Raw genomic sequence first — 17,780 nt, 5'->3', positions numbered from 1 at the left:
CTAATGTGACAAGTAGTATGGCTGCTCCCTTAACCTATGGAGATGTGCTGCGTCCAGTGCCTGCGTGCTGTTGCCTGGAAGTCGACATGCCAGTGGGGTGCGCTACGGCACATGCTGTGCTTTTGTGCAGGTGCACCCATATCTAAGTCACGGTTGAAACTACTTGTAACCACAAGGGGTCTGACGTCATGTCGCCGCGGATGGGGGCGCAGTTGCAGCGAAACAGTCCCGCCCCCGCGTTTCCTGTGTGTGCACCGCGCGCCGGGGAGTCTTGAGCGAAGCTGGAAGCATCTGGAGCTCGTGCCCGGACTGCAGGTGAGTGCGGCCCCAGAACTTCAGGTGAAGTGTGCGCGTGCCCGCAAGAGACAGGTGCCCAGGACGCGCCTTACTCAAGATCGTCTAGGCAACGGTGGAGCTGAGCGCGCTCTTAAACGAGCGGCAGTTGAGCGCGCGCTTCAATGGGGAACGTGGCGCCAACGGTCGAATGGAGCCCACTGTTTTGACTCCCTTTTAAAGTCTAGGCTACTCGTGGGCTAGGAGAAGGCTATACTGTATAGCCCTTTCTCAGCCCACGAGTCGACTCCAGACAGTGTTTTAAACTATTAAACTGCTGCGCAAAGTGTCTGTCACGCATAGCTCTCAACCATTTATGTTGCAAAGGCGGGTGAAAACACCCGATTTTATTTTTGGCGGGTGAGAGGCCCATTGAAACAAATGGGCGTGAAGGTGGCTTGGCGGGTGAGTCAGCTGTTTACAAGGCGGGTACCACCCGCCAAAAGCGTGTGAGTTGAGAGCTATGTCTGTACCGAGGGAGGAGTTTCTTGTCAGACTGATACAAAAAGAACACATGCGTTTCAGTGGCAAACAGGCTGTCGGGACGTTTCTAAGCACCTCACTTAAAGCACCCGATGAACGTTTTTCGACTGCCCTCTCGCTTTCGCTGGTCTGAGGGACAGGATACAGCGCATTTCGCGGAAGTTAGCTTCTTATTCTCAGGCAGCTGAAGTTACCATTTTATTCAAGCAACATCTTAATACAAGTGCATTTTTATTGCTGAATCGTTTGTGTTTTAATCCGTCTCACACATCTTTTCATTAAGAAGCTAACTTGGCTCCATGTACAGCGCAGTCTTTAACTGGGATATTATTTTTTTTGTTACATATTTGTTTACTTCACATCTTACCCACGAGGGAAAGGAGAGAACATGGCAGTGATGTAAAAAGGGTGGTTATCGTGGACATGGGTGCTAGAATGATGATAGATATGGTCCTGTTGGCTTTCCCCCATCATAACCCCCACCCCCTCTCGATTTAGGATCACATCGAGCCCACATACCCAATAGATCTGTCATTGAATCACACTGCCCTAACTGTTCCAGATTTGGTACGATTACCCTCTACCTCCTTTATCTGGTAATAAATTATATTGTATGCTCCGGTATCTATTACTGTATCATACTGCTTACCAGATCTAGATTGTGCCCCAATCGGGCACCCTGGTCTGGTCCTTGCACTCCCCTAACAGCTGCATCTACTACTGGATAAACTGTGCACCACAACACATGTGTCTGGTACGGTTTATAGTCATAATGTCGAAAAAAAAATGTCGACAAAAATGTCGAAAAAAAAATGTCGAAAATAATAATGTCAACATCCTATACTTATAATGTAAAAAGTCATTTTTTCGAAAAAAAAATGTCGACTTTTTTTTTTGACATTATGACTATAAACCCTTAAAACTATCAACACCTCACCCAACACCCCCCTGCCACCCCCCACACCCCCCAACCACCCTTTCACCCCTCATACTCAACACATACCAATTATTTATTTATTTATTTATTTATTCAATAATTAAATAAATAAAAATTGTATTTACTATGGGGGGGGTCCCCCCCAACCCCCCCTCACCCAACACCCCCCTGCCACCCCCCACACCCCCCCAACCACCCTTTCACCCCTCATACTCAACACATACCAATTATTTATTTATTTATTCATTCAATAATTAAATAAATAAAAATTGTATTTACTATGGGGGGGGTCCCCCCCCAACCCCCCCTCACCCAACACCCCCCTGCCACCCCCCCACACCCCCCCAACCACCCCTCATACTCAACACATCATATATATATTTATTTATTTATTTATGCATACACTAAATTAAATTTCGAAAAAATATCGAAAAATGTCGACATTTTTGTTTGTCGACATTATTGTTTTTCGACATTAATTTGTCGACATTTTGACTGTCGACATTATTGATGTCGACATTATGACTGCACACCGTCTGGTACTGGCTTGCTCATTGTATCTCCCGCTCTGAAGATCTTCAGAGCTCTCTAGTTTCACCAGGCCATGTCCCAAAGTTCAAAGAAGAAAAAAAACAGGGCTGACTGGCTTTCTCGCTCATGGCAAGGAGAAACTTGAGAGTTCTGGATCTGGCCAAGGATTACATTGCACCTTGATCCTGGATCATGGTGTGTGACCACCACCTAGAATCAGGTCTCGGATCAAATTGCACCCACCCATGCCCAATTATCATACTCTTTCCCCCCTGACACCCCAGATCTGCCACTGAATTACAATGAACAGCCCATACCGCTGTATCCATTACTGTATTGCACCATACACTACTCACCCCAGTTTGGTAGTGGATCACAATGTGCACATTAGAATTTTACTGGATTACTCTGAAGATACCCCAACCCGCCTTCCACACTAGATCTCGTCCTACACCCAATCATGCATCCTGGCGTGATCCCTGTACTCCAATTCCTCCTGTATGTATCTGGCACTGGATCTAACTGTAGACCAGGTACCCCTGTCATTTTGAGTAACTTCATGGAAATTTCTTTTATATATTTATTTTTTGGGGGATTTTCTTATTTGACCAATTTAATGTACTAGACTGTATCAAGCATATATGCGGTAGTTGTATCCCAGTTCGAAATATGAAGGACATGTTATTGTTATTGTTATTGTTATTTTGCATTTATATAGCGCCTTATATACCATTGGTATGGTCTGAAGGCGCTGGTAGGTTGAACGCCCTTGGGAACCGAGGTTCGGGTCAGTGGAGAGATTAGAGAGGGTCAAAGGTGCGTGTGCGCACCAGGTATGTGTGCAGCTGGTACGGAATTTCTGTGGTAGCTGCTTCCTAGCGATAGGTGTGGTGGTTGAGGAATCAGGAGTATGTGTTCGGTCTGGCAGGAGTTATCCAGTCCGAGTAAGGCAGCGTTAGGCCTGACGAGAACGCTTGGCTGGGGGTGAGAAACCAGCAATGTTTACTTAGAGTGATGGGGAGTGAGCGGCGGATGTTGATATGAGAACAGATATACCGAATGGTGTCATAGTATCTCTGTGTTCTACTTGAGTGGTGGTGTAAGGAGAGAGTAAGCGTGGGGTGTGAAATGAAGTATGCTCTTACAACGGTTCCTTGCGTTCCACATAAGAGTCTGCACATTACGCAATTCAGGGGGGTCCGGTCCGGACCGTGCGATGTGTTTTGTTTCTCATCTGCTCTTATGCACTATTCATCGGGTCAGCGAATTCTTCCGTATAGCGTACTCCTCCATCTAGCATAATCATGCGCTCTGGTCCATTCATTCATTTGTTTCGTGCGTTCACCCGCTCCCCAGGCTCATCTGTTACGCACTCATTCGCATCAGATGCTCATCCGTCACTTGTCAGTTCTGCATTCATCAGCTCCGTTCACTCTTCCGTACAATGTACTTAACTGTTTTGTGTACACTCGTTTTCTCGCTCTTATTTCTCGTTCGTTCAACGCATACCCGTTCTCTCGCCATACTCAGCCGCTTACTACACTCGGTCGCTCGACATACTCAGCTGCTTGCGATACTCAGCCGCTCGCTACATTCCGTCGCTCGTCAGATTCAGCCGATAGCTGTACTCAGCCGTTCCCTAAGCTCCTCCGCGGTCCATGTTCTTCCCCTCATTACACTCAACCGTTTTCTACATTCATGTGCTCTCCATATTCATTCAGCCGCATTCTACACTCGTGTGTTCTCCACATTCATCTGTCCACCACATTTATTGGCTCTTCATATTCGTTCGCTCTGTACGCTCACCGCCCTCCACAGTCATCCGCCCTCCACAGTCATCAGCCCTCTGCAATCATCCGCCCTCCGCAATCATCCGCCCTCCGCAATCATCCGCCTTCCGCAATCATCCGCCCTCCGCAGTCATCCGCCCTCTACAGTCATCCGCCCTCTACAGTCATCCGCCCTCCATAGTCATCCGTCTTCCACGGTCATCCGCCATCCACACTCATCTTCCAAAGGCATCCGCCCTCCACAGTCATCCGCCCTCCACAGTTATCCGCCCTCCACAGTCATCCGCCCTCCACAGTTATCCGCCCTCCACAGTCATCCGCCCTCCACAGTCATCCGCCTTCCACGGTCATCCGCGCTCCACGGTCATCCACCTTCCACACTCATCTTCCACAGGCATCCGCCCTCCACACTCATCTTCCACAGGCATCCGCCATCCACAGTCTTCCGCCATCCACACCCATCTTCCACAGGCATTCGCCTTCCACAGTCGTCTGCCCTCCATAGTTATCTGCCTTCCACGGTCATCTGCCCTCCACAGTCATCCGCCCTCTACCGTCATCCGCCCTCCACCGTCATCCGCCCTCCACCGTCATCCGCCCTCCACCGTCATCCGCCCTCCGCCGTCATCCGCCCTCCACCGTCATCCGCTCCCCACAGACATCCGCTCTCCACAGACATCCGCTCTCCACAGACATCCGCCCTCCACAGTCATCTACCACAGGCATCCACCTTCCACATTCATCCGCCCTGCCCAGTCGTCCGCCCTCCACAGTCATCCGCCCTCCCCAGTAATCCGCGCTCCACAGTCATCTTCCACAGGCATACACCCTCCACAGGCATACACCCTCCACAGTCAACCGCCCTGCCCAGTCATCCGCCCTGCCCAGTCATCCGCTCTCCACAGTCATCCGCCCTCTACAGTCATCCGCCCTTCACAGTCATCCGCCCCCCACAGTCATCCGCCCCCCACAGTCATCCGCCCTCCACAGTCATCCGCCCTCCACAGTCATCCGCCCTCCACAGTCATCCGCCTTCCACGGTCATCCGCCCTCCACGGTCATCCGCCCTCCGCAATCATCCGCACTCAGCAGTAAATCCGCCCTCAGCAGTAAATCCGCCCTCCGCCATCATCCGCCCTCCGCAGTCATTCGCTCTCCACAGTCATCCGCCCTCCACAGTCATCCGCCTTCCACAGTCATCGGCTCTCCATAATCATCTGTCAGCAGCGTTCATCTTCCACGCGCATTCCACTCGTCGGTACTCAGTCGGTCTCCCACTTCCGGCCTCTCACCCTCCACATTCCTCCGTTTTCCACATTCTTCCGCTCTCCACACCCAGTCGCTCCCCCATTCAGTCACTGATACTTTTCTCTACTCATTACGCGCATCTGCTCTCCACGTTCTTCTGCTCTGTATGCTCTCTTCGCTCAACAGGCTCCTTCGCTCTGCATGCTCTTCCATTCTCCATCTTCCTCCAGTTTCTACACATAGCCGCTCTCCATACTCGGACCGCTTTCTACAGTCAATTGGTTTACACACTCATCCGTCACCCCCATTGATTTTGCTCGTATTATTCATCGGGTCTCCAGACCCAACCGTCTTCCAGACGCACTTGTCAACCGCTTTCATCCTCCACATTCATTTATACTTGTCTAGAATCATCTTTATTCATTCGCCCTTCTCACTCATCCGTTCACCACACTCATCGGCTTTCCAAGCTCGCCCACGCTCTATTTTTCTTTTGTCCAGTGATCAATTCGTGTTATTGACTTCACTGTTTAGATCTACATTACTCGTTTTAATTTCTTTTGTGAACATTTGATACAATCCGTTTTTTTTTTTTTTTGCTTTTGGTATTGCTTTAGGTGCTTCGCTGGGTCGGTGTTATTTTGATGATGCTAGCACGGAACCGGTTGGTTTAGGGAAAGAGCCAGGTTTTCAGTAGTTTGCGGAAAGCTGTTAGCTCCTCGGTTAGCCTGATGTGGGGTGGGAGAGAGTTCCACAGGGTTGGGGCTAGGGCTGAGAATGATGCTCCGCCTAACCTGACTGAGTTAGTCTTAGGAATTACTAGGAGGCCCGGCTGTGCTTGATCTGAGGGTGCGAGTGGGGTGACAAGCTATTAGTTTTTCTTGAAGATATTGCGGTCCAGTTTTATGTACTGCTCGATGGGTGAGGCATAAGGTTTTGAAAGCTACCCTACGGGCTACTGGAAGCCAGTGCAGTGTCTTGAGGGCTGGGGATACGTGGTCTCTTGGACCAAGCGCAAGTAACACTTTGGCCGCTGCGTTTTGTGCTCTTTGAAGTTTGTTCATTTGGTAGGCATGGATTCCGAGGTATAGGGGGTTGCGGTAGTCCAGCCGTGAGATGACGATTGATTGTACCGCAGAGACTCTGTTAGGAAATGATAGACATGTCTCAGTTTTTAGGTTAATTATCTCCTTTGCAGACATATTTTGGATCATATCTGTTGCATTTAGCCATCTATTGGTTTAGTCCTTTCATATTTGGTTTATTTATTTAATGTATTGGACATTTGTATGGTGCCTATACACAAGTGTTTGCAGGTGCCACAAGACAAGGTGGGGGGGTGGGGGGGGACATGGGAACCACAAAAGTAGAGCAACAAAAAACAGTTATATCTGCCTTGAGACAATCCTACCTTGCAAGTGCATGACAAGGTGATAAGTGCAGCGGGGGAAGGGGAAGAAGGAGAAGTGCAGGAGTGGGGTGCACTCAAGGGCGGGGGCAGAGAAGTGCTGGGTGGGCCAAGGTGGCAAGGTGGCAAGTGCCAGGGAAAGAGGGGGGGAGGGAGGATGAGTGCGCTGGACAGGGAGGACCAGGTTGGGCTAGTCCGGGAAAGGGAGCCCGAGGGCAAGGGCAGGCAAGGGATGTTGGGTGACTCATAGGGGGTGGTCTGGCCACTCTATGACTCTTAGGGGGCCCTTAGTCACAGCAGCAGGAGGAGAGTTAGCACAGGAGGGGGAGAGGGAAGGAAGAGGAGAAAAGGAAAGTCTTGAGAAGTTTCTGGAACTTAAGAAGATCCGGCTCAAGTTTGAGGGGGGCAGGGAGGCCGTTCCAGAGGGTGGACGCAGCCGAGGAAAGGCATCTACCTCCCACTCTCTGTTTGCAGAAGCGTTTGTCCTGCAGAGAGTTGCAGCCAGAGGACTGAAGGACTCTGGTCGAGAGGTATTTAGGGAGGTAGAACTGGATGTAGAGAGGTGCCAGGCCCCAGACAGCCTTGTGGGTGATGCATAGTGTTTTGAATTTGATCCTTGCGGTCACCAGGATCCAGTGGAGAGATTTTTGGGCTGGAGAGATGTGGTCCCTTGGCTTGAGGCCAATGATAAGTCTTGCAGTCCTATCCTGGATTAGTTGAAGGTGGCGAAGGGACGAAAGAGGCAGATTGAGGAAGAGGCTGTTGCAGTAGTCCAGCCTAGAGAAAACCAGGGCACTGGTGACATCAAGCTTCTGGGGGAAGGTGAGGAACAGTAGAATGGCCCTGAGGAGGTGCAGCTAAAAGTTGGGCTTCTTGGCAAGGTCCGTGATGTTTGGAAAGAAAGAGAGAGAGGAGTCCAAGATGATCCCAAGGTTGTTTGCCTCACAAGTGGGTGAGGGGAGGGGACCCAAGGAGGCTGGCCAGAGAGTGGGAGGGAAACAAGGAGCAGATGTTCCAATGAGAAGAATCGCTCTTACTGGCATTAGGGCAGAGATCATTGGCAGAGCACCATGGCTGAATAGAAGTCAGGCAGCCAGGTATAAGGGGGGAGAGGGAGGAGGTAGAGGGTGGCAGCTTGAAAGAGAGCTGTGTATCGTCTGCATAACACTGGAAATGAGGGGAGAAGGTGGAGATCAGGTGGGACAGAGAGGCCGTGTAGATCTTGAAGAGCCATGGGGATAGGGTACAGCCTTGAGGGATGCCACAGGTAGAGTGAGGTGGAGGAGAGAAAAGGACCCCTTTGCACTTGGGATGGTCTGTTTGAAAGGAAGGAGGTAAGCCATGCCAGTGCGCTGTCTGTGATGCCTAGGGTATCATGCAGACGGTTTATGAGGATGGAGTGGTTGATTGTGTCAAAGGCAGAAGAAAGATCTAGGAGAATCAGAACAGAGAGAATGTTTGAGTCCAGATTAGAGAGAAGGTCTTCATGGATGTTAAGGAGAGCAGTTTCTGTGCCTCTGGATGCCCTGAAGCCGCACTGGTGGTCGTGGAGGTTGCCGGCCACTTCGGTGTGGAGGGTCAGTTGGGGGATTACTAGCTTCTCCATGAGTAGGCCCAAAAAAGGGGTGTTAGAGATAGGGGATAGTTAGCCAGGCATGAAGGGTCAGCAGATGGCTTTTTTACGAAAGGTTGCACCAGAGATTGATTGAGGGGTTGTGGGAAGGAGCCAGTGGCAAATGAGTGGTTGCAGAGGTCAGCCAAGGCTGGGGCGAGAGGGACGAATGCGTCCTTGATGGTTCTGGAGGAGCACGGGAGAACCGGTTTAGAGGAGACTTTCATAGAGTGGACAGCTCTAGAGATCTCATCTGGTGCAAAGAGAGATGAGGAGGAGAGTATGGGCTGGGTGAAGAGGAGGGCCAAGGGAGGCAAGATAATGGGGAGGTGCAGGCGTAGCAGAAGACCGAAGAGGACATAATGTCCAGAGTTTTGGAGAAGTGGGTGGTCAGTGCAGAGCAGAGGGCCTGGGAGGGAGGAGCAGAGGAGGAGACTGCGGTGGAATTGGTAAGTCCCTTGCAGAGTTTAAAAAGTTCAGCCATGTTATTGGAGGCTTCAGCGATGCAGGCCTGGACGTGAGCCCTCTTTTTGGAGCAGATGGTGAAATGATATTGCCTTTGGAGTAGGCGGCAGGCCAGTTTGTCAGAGGATGAGCCAGATGCCTGCCAATTCCTCTCTGCAGCTTTGCACTTGCGTTTCAGTGCTGCCAAGTCAGAGTCATGCCAAGAGTTGCATTTGGAGGCAGGTTTCATGCAGATCCTCATGACCCGGGCAAAGATGTCCAGGGTGTTAGAGAGATAGTCAAATGAAGGGGGAAGAGGATGGATGAAGAAAGAGGCAAATGCAGCGACACATGCTTCATTGGTCGAATGACAGAGAAGGAGTCTGGTAGGGCAGGTAGAGGCATTGTTAGCGGATGGGGAGGTCAAGGTGGTGAGAGAGGAAGGAGTGGTTATACCAGGCGAGAGGTGTAGTAAGAGGCTGGGAGAGTGGGATGTCTGTTGAGATGGGAGCATCCAGAGTGTGTCCAGCAGAGTGGGTAGGACCAGAGGGAAGGATAGAGAGGGAAAGAGTGTCGCAGAGGTTGCAAAAGAGAACAGTAGCTGCATCAGGAGAGTCGAGATGGATGTTAAAGTCCCTGAGGAGGATAAGTTTGGGGGAGGAGGCACACAGAGGAGGACATGAATTTCATGTCATCAATGATATTTGTGATGTCATCTTTAATGTCCTGGGTGTTAGTCTTAGCAGTGCACGGTGGTAGCGCGAGTTATGGTTGCTTAGCTTACCATAACTGGCGAATTTCATGGGTTTTTCGGGTTTACTTGGATCCATAACGTCCCTTTAACAAGGTTTTTTTACTGAATTTCATAGGTTTTTAGTAGCGCAACTCAACCATAACATCCCTTTAACAAAGTTTTTTTTACTGAATTTCATAGGTTTTTAGTAGCGCAACTTAACCATAATGTCCCTTTAACAAAGATTTTTACTAAATTTCATAGGTTTTTATTAGTGCAACTTAACCATAACGTCCTTTTAAATGGATGAAGGCTATTAGCACCCTAGGTTCCCAAAGCAGGAACCCGGGGTGCTAAAAAAAAAAAGTTTCTTCCCTCACCGGTACGCCTGCAGCGTCCCGGTGTAGGAAGGAAAATCCTTTACCAAGATGGCCACCATGGAAAGGGAAGGCGGGGTTCCATACAGGGCCCCTCTTCACTTCACAACACGTGTGCGCGGTCTTCGCAGCTATGTGTTTTCCACAACGTGTGTGCGTGGTCTTTGCAGCTACGTGTTTTCCACAGCGCGTGTGTGCAGTTTTCACTGCTACATGTTTTCCGTTAATGCCTGTGCGCGGTCATGATTTCTGCGTGTTTTTCTTCAATCGTGTACGTATTCGGATGAGGCATGTGTGTGCTCGGATTTATCTGTTTAGAGCACGTGTACGAGTTTGAAAAATATACACTGATACGTGCTTCATGCAACACGTCTGCGCAGTCTTCTCAGCTGTGTGTTATCTACAGCGCATGTGCGTGGTCTTCGCAGCTACATGTTATCTACAGTGCACGTGTGCGGTCTTCGCTGAAACGTGTTTTATACAATGCGTGTGCGTGGTCTTCGCAGCTACATGTTTTCTACAACACGTGTGCATGCTCTTCGCAGCTATGTGTTATTTACAGCGCGTGTGAGCGGTCTTTGCAGCTACGTGTTTTCTACAACGTGTGTGGTGTTCTGATGAGGCGCGTGTGAGCTTGGATTCATCTCATTTCTGCATGTTTTTCTTCAATGCTTGTGCGTGTTCGGATAGGGCGCGTGTGAGGTCGGATTCATCTGTTAAGAGCGAGCGTGCGAGTTTGAAAAAGATACACTGCTACGTGCTTCCTTCAACACATGTACGTGCTACATTCAACGCATGTGCGTGGTCTTCTCAGCTACGTGTTATCTACAGTGCGTGGTCTTCGCAGCTACGTGTTATCTACATCGCGTGTGTGCAGATTTTGCAGCTACGTGTTTTCTACAACGCGTGTGCGTGGTCTTCGCAGCTACATGTTATCTACAGCGCGCGTTTGCGATATTCGCAGCAACGTGTTTTCTATAACACGTGTGCGTGGTCTTTGCAGCTACATGTTTTCTACAACACGTGTGCGTGCTCTTCGCAGCTACGTGTTATCTACAGCACATGTGACCGGTCTTCGCAGCTACATGTTGTCTACAGCGCGTGTGCGTGTTTGGATGAGGCGCGTGTGAGCTCGGATTCATCTAATTTCTGCGTGTTTTTCTTCAACGCGTGTGCATGTTTGGATAAGGCGTGTGTGAGCTCGGATTCATCTGTTAAGAGCGCATGTACGTGCTTCATTCAATGCATGTGCATGGTCTTGTCAGCTACGTGTTATCTACAGCGCATGTGCGTGGTCTTCGCCGCTACGTGTTATCTACATCGCGTGTGTGCAGTCTTTGCAGCTATGTGGCTTCTACAGTGCGTGTGCGCGGTCTTCACTTCTACGTGTCTTCCGTTAACTCTTGTGCGCGGTCATCATTTCTGCATGTTTTCTTCAACACATGTCCGTGTTCGGATGAGGCGCGCGTGCAAGTTTGAAAAAGAAAGGGTCTTCGCGTTTTGACTGGCGCGGTATATCTCAAGAGCGGGTGAAGTAGTTGTGCGCTGCGCTTTACTGCGGGAGCGTGGTCTACACCGCTACGTGCTTTCTTTGTGTTCGGATGTTTTTTAGTTAACACAGTTTTTTGCTTCTTGCAGCCATATTCCATCCCATCCTCATCACCCCTCACCTCCCCAAACATTCTTTGATAAGTTTGACGAGTGCAATGTTGTGTTTTTTATAATGTTTTACTGTGATGTCCGCGGACACCGGACCAGAATCCAAGATGGCGGGCGTCTCCAAAAATCTGACGCACTTCACGCTTCACCCCAGCCAATTGGAGAGCACATCACATGTCGGCGGACATCACGCACGCCGCTTGGCCAATCTGTGTCCTGTCCGCGGAGCGAACAGGGAAGTGTGTCCGCGGAGCGGACATAGATATCACTAATTTTTTTGCCTTACGTTTTGGTCATTTAAAAAAAACTACTGGACGGATTTGCACCAAATTAACAAAAGCACGCTTTCGGGACCAAGCCGCTGCTCCTGCCGCAAATTTGGTGAAAATCTGTCCAGCGGTTTGGGCTGTAGGCATGAGCAAAGTTTTTTTCCCATTATGTCTATGGGAAAAACAGAAGTTTTGGGACCCCCCTATAACTTTGCCACCCCTGTACCAAACCTCACCAAACTTTACAAAAAATTCAGAGTGGGCCATATACTTTTTTTTGCAAAGTTTGGTGAGGATTCGTCCAGGGGGAGCGAAGTTATAAGCCACCCAAAAAGTGGCCACGGTATTTATATATATACACTAACACCTGGCTACCCACCGAAATATCGGGTTTTTTTACTTGTGCTAAATGCATGTCGTCATGGAATAAACATGAAAATATTCCTACATCCTCGGACCAAGAAAGAAGTTAAAATCAAACAAGATCTGAGATGTTTCACACAATTTGCCATCTATGTGATTATTTGTTCCTGCAATTTATGGTATGTAGGTAGCACTAAACTAGAAGCTAGGCTAAGAATATTGCAACATCTACGTGCAATCAAAAATCATGATATGTCTTACCCACTTGCTAAACATTTTAAAGAAGTACATCAAAATGACATCAGTTCTTTTAAGTATTTCATTATTGACTCAGCTAAAATTCACCCAAGAGGAGGGGACAGACTGCGAATACTCAGACAAATGGAATCCAGATATATAGTAGATTTTAACACCAAGTATCCAGGAGGTCACAATCGTGACGAAGAACTATATGCATTTTTGGGATCCTAAACATTTAAAGACTTCAAATCTTAATCATTCATAGACCTGAGCCCTTCCAAATTTTTCCAATTTTTCTGCATTTTTCTGCATTTTGAAAATTCTATATATATTATTTGCATTTTTTGTATATCTTGTCTATTTGGTGGATATGTACAATGAAATAAGGTTTTTAGGAAATTGAGTCTAATTTGGACGCCTATGCATCCCTACACGGTTTTCCCTGCAAGCATTTTTTCACTTTGATTGTGTGTTCTTTTATATCACCAATCATTTTAAATTAGCAACTTAGTTCAGGGAGAGGATGTTTTATCTTTAGCTCTACCAAGTGCTGTTTTTATCAATATGTAAAGTGCATTTATCATTTAGTTGTCAATTGTATTGCAAGTTCCCTCAAAACAATGTGCATCAACTGCAGGATTGTTTTAAATGTAACCGATGGGTTTGAAGTATGGGAGAAGGCAATAATTTGAATGTTAAAAATATCATGTTCTATATCCACTAAAAAAAAATTTTAAGCATAAAACACCAACACATGAATGTGACATCCAGCACTATGCACCTTAAATCGTTTGTACTTGAATTATAAGGAGTAATTTTAACATATAACATCAAGCAACTTAACTCTTTTTAAAACTTTTTTCAAAACTTTTTTCAAGATATGTCCGTACAACAATTTTAGAAGGCAATATTTATTCTTGCATTTGCATTAATTACTCTTTACTACCTTGCTAAATATATAGGTTGGCACAGTCACAATATATAGGCACCCGCAAGGGTAACACACTGCCTATGTGTACATATTAGACCACCTATATGTTTTATTATGAATATTCATAATATATATCATGGATCGCATGTCTCTTCTAAGTATAGTTATGCACAGTGGAATCGACCGATATATGAGGCACCCGCAAGGGTCATATACAGCCTCATGTCACAGCAACTGGGCGCCCGCGAGGGTAACACACTGCCCATTAATATTAACATTTTTGATACTTATGATATACAGAGATCTGAGTGGGATAGAATACACATTAGAGGCACCCGCAAGGGTTAAGTACCGCCTCTAGATTTAATTCCCAATCACTTGCGATTTTGCAATATGCACTTTATACCATGCACTTTATTGTTAGCACTCAGCACTTTATCAATCAACCGTCCTTCAATGTTTACAAAGCATGCAGCACTTTATTACCTATAAAACATCTGCATATCTCAATTTTGATGTCTGCAGCATGTATGTTGTAAAACAATTTTTGAGAGCACACTTCAGTCCATGTTGAGACACTGTGTCGGCCCACTTGGGCTGAACTAAACAAACCCAGCACAATAGAAAACGGTGTACGATCGTCTTACCTAATTTTATTGACATTGGCAAATACCAAGATGAAACCACATGATTTAATATCAGTGATTCAATATCAGTAATTTCAGGCTTTCTGTCCACCCCTTACCCACTTGGGACATTTGGTTTGATCAAACAAACATGTTTCGAACCGCTACACTGTTTATGAAAACGCAGTGTCTCTTATAAATGCACTGAGATGTGTTGTTATGCAGGTTCCAACATGGCTGCATTTTTGTCTACCACTTGTTACCTTATTTTAGTGCAAAACATTGAAAAAGGACTCATATACTTGTCTATATAATACCACAGTCCTCTCTCTATGTCACATACCAGACGAAGCCCGAGTGAAACGCGTCGTTCCTTTCTTGCACCTAAGACCGTTGCTGCCTCCTTTGTCCATGTATCTTAAACAATAAAGGACACTTTGACTGCACGGAACACAAGTCTGTGTGGATTTATTGAAGACATCCAGCCTTTCGCTTTCATCATAGCCGGAGTGCCGATGTAACCCGGATTGGTTTCCAGTCCTTTTTCTACACATATATATATATATATATATTATATGCACACACATTACACGGCCACGTTAGTGGCCGTGTAGTTATGGTTAAGTTGCTAATCCCATAGGAAGAGCACCTTTTGGGTGGCTTATAACTTCGCTCCCCCTGGACGAATCCTCACCAAACTTTGTAAAAAAAGTATATGGCCCACTCTGAATTTTTTGTAAAGTTTAGTGAGGTTTGGTACAGGGGGGGCAAAGTTATAGGGGGGTCCCAAAACTTCTGTTTAAATTGAATGGGGGAAAACTTTGCGCACGGCTACAGGCCAAACCACTGGATGGACCTCAACCAAATTTGCGGCAGTGGCAGGGGCTTGGTCGTGAAAGCGTGCTTTTGTAAACGTTGTGACAATTCAACCAGTAGTTCCCTTAAAAAGTATGTCTCTACAAATTAGTGATATCTATGTCCACTCCGCGGACACACGTCCCTGTTCGCTCCGTGGAGAAGATTGCAATTGGTTATTCTGTGGCGTGCTGGCCACAACCATGTTGCACTTTCACCGATTGGTTGTGGCACAGTGTGAAGTGCGTCTTAATATTTCGATACGTCCGCCATGTTTAGTTAGTTTTCTGTTGAACGCGTACATCACCGCTAATATACCTAAACGAAGAAGACACCAATGCACTTGTTACACTTATGGAACACTGTTTCGAAGGGTGAGCGTTAATGAGACTTGGTAGTAGAAAGTGAAACATTGAAGTATTCTTGTTAGCACTGTCGTACGGTACAGTGAAACCTGCTACTCATTGTACGAAATGAACTTACTGCGTCCATTGTACAATACATAAACAACATTACTGCGGTCAGACTGGCGGGAATCTGAGGCAGCCACCTGCTCTATTTCGTACGCACAGCAGTTCCGCGCGAGTACGGGAGTAGCGGTTCCCATGAATAGCCGCTGATATGTTGTTGCAAAATGAGAATGTATTTGCATTCGCAGTGAAGGCCACTTCATTTTCTGTTTCAAATACGAGCTCTGTACGGCCACATATTTGTCGACAGCCAAAAGGGTCAGTTGTTTTTTAACCTTGAGGTGCAGGGAAAGAGCAGAAAGAATGTAGGGAGTAACAGTTAGAAAAACATATAGTTTGATAAGGTTATGCTTCAAAAACGTTTGCACCAACCATGAAATATTAGTTACAATACTGTCTGACTGCAGCTAACGCAATGGAGCCGGTCCACATCATGTAAGTGTATTTTTCCCGCCTATATACCTAATTGACATTAAATGTTTACTTTGGGGGGAAAAAATATTTTTTCGTAATGCATTACAAGGTTTACGTCCCGGTGAATTTTTTTCGCCCATTATGGACATTGTCGCCGTTTGTAGGGTGCCAGTACATTACCCCAAATTAATTTATTATTTAGTAGTAAAAGTATGTGTTACAACTTTGTTTTGTGCAGAGGTTGCGTATTGATATACGTTTTATTTACGCTTCTCCCCTCAGATACTTCCTTTCCTATTGTGATTGTCACAGATTACAGCTGCGGAGTGACGCCTTTTTTAACCGTCAGATGCAACTGTTCATTACCGGTTGTCTGTGCGTCATATTGCACATTGTCGCCGTTTGTAGGGTGCCAGTACATTTCCCAAATTAAATTATTATTTAGTAATAAAAGTATGTTACAACTTTGTTTTGTGCAGAGGTTGCGTATTGATATACGTTTTATTTACGTTTTTCCCCTCAGATACTTCCTTCCCTATTGTGATTGTCACGGATTACAGCTGCTGAGTGACAGCTTTTTTAACCGTCAAATGCAACTGTTCATTACTGGTTGTCTGTGCGTCATAATTCAGTGGGATGATCATGTTAGACCTCTATGTCTTTACGGTGCTGTCGCAAAAAGAAGTAACATTCCATCCTTTCTGTTGGTGTAGATCACAGCGGTTGACGTCGTCTTGCACGTCAATGTGGGAGTTAAACGACTACTGTGGCGGCAACGCTTACTTTCTGTGTGTGAAAGAAACCAACGTGCCCATTACCATTTTCATTGTCGACGAAAGACAGAAACTTACTACTTGTATGGAAATGTGCATAGGGCAATCATTTTGCACAGTTCATTGTGAAACACAACTACTATACTAATTGCTTAGGGCGATTATTTCACTCAATTTATTGTGAAATAAAACCACTGTACTCATTTTTAAATGTCAGTGTTTTTTTTACAAATTTACTCTCTGCTTTCACAATGTGGCATGCTACGTTTTATGTTGTAATGTGTTCTTTTGTAGGTGCTACATCACGGCACGTACGTCAATATGGACGCATTTGTTTAAGCTACCAAGGAACGTTATGGAGAAAGGTACTGCATACCCCACTTGCTTTGGCAGTGATGTCATCAATGATATTTGTGATGTCATCTTTGATGTCCTGGGTGTTAGTCTTAGCAATGCACGTAGATGCTGCGAGTTATGGTTACTGAGCTTACCATAATGGGGGAATGTGCAGTGTTTTTTGGTTTCACTGTGAAGTATAACATCCCGTTAACAAAGTTTATTTACTGAATGTACATATATATATAGAGCAGGGAACGAAAACCAAAGGGGCTAAACATGTGATATGGTCAGTGATGTCATCAGTTACATTTGAGATACATCTTTCATGTTCTGGGTGTGACTGTTAGCAGTTCACAGTGGTGATGGCAAGTATGGGGGCTCAGTCTGCCATAACTGGCGAATTTCAGGGGTTTTTCGGTTTTAATTTGAACCATAATGGGGAGGGCGAACCTTTTTTTTTTTAGTGAAGTGCACAAGTTTTTCGTAGGGCAACTTAACCATAACGTCCCCTCAACAAAGTTTTTTTGTTGTGATATATATATATATATATATATCTATATATATATCCTAGTGGTTGGTTTGCCATTCCATTTATGGCTTATGGAACTAAATTGTTGACGTTGTACATGAGCAGTTTCTTCCCTGAAGCGAGCTGTGAAATGAATGCCACGATCGGATATGGTGACCAAAATTGCATAAAAGTAGTGCTGATTCTAAAGCTTCATTAGAACATTAAAGCAATGGTCAGGCCCGCAAACAAAGACGTGGTCTATTTGTTGATGCTTTCTCTGTATGATCCGTGGTATACCTGTCCTATGTGCTGACATTCTGTATTTGCTCCATCCTGCCCTTTTGAAATATTTGCCTTTGAGTATTTGAGTATTCTTAGGCCTTAATCAGATAGTCTGAATAAACGTACTGGATTGTAATAGAAGACTGACCTCT

General features: G+C 46.3%; 1 protein-coding gene across 1 annotated transcript in view; it reads left to right on the top strand.

Moving 5' to 3' along the window:
* The first annotated feature begins 204 nt into the window (after nucleotides 1-204).
* The window catches only part of IKZF3 (IKAROS family zinc finger 3), a 571,204-nt gene continuing 553,628 nt past the window's right edge, over nucleotides 205-17,780 (top strand). The window contains exon 1 of the mRNA XM_069634764.1: nucleotides 205-315. The gene's annotated coding sequence lies outside the window, so the exon portion shown is untranslated. The remainder of the gene's footprint in view (nucleotides 316-17,780) is intronic.

This window comes from Ambystoma mexicanum, chromosome 13 (assembly GCF_040938575.1).
Source record: "Ambystoma mexicanum isolate Mex_15411 chromosome 13, UKY_AmexF1_1, whole genome shotgun sequence".
In the NCBI taxonomy this organism is placed as follows: domain Eukaryota; kingdom Metazoa; phylum Chordata; class Amphibia; order Caudata; family Ambystomatidae; genus Ambystoma; species Ambystoma mexicanum.
Note: the sequence above shows the minus strand (reverse complement) of the source record. Positions and strands in the feature narration are given on the sequence as shown.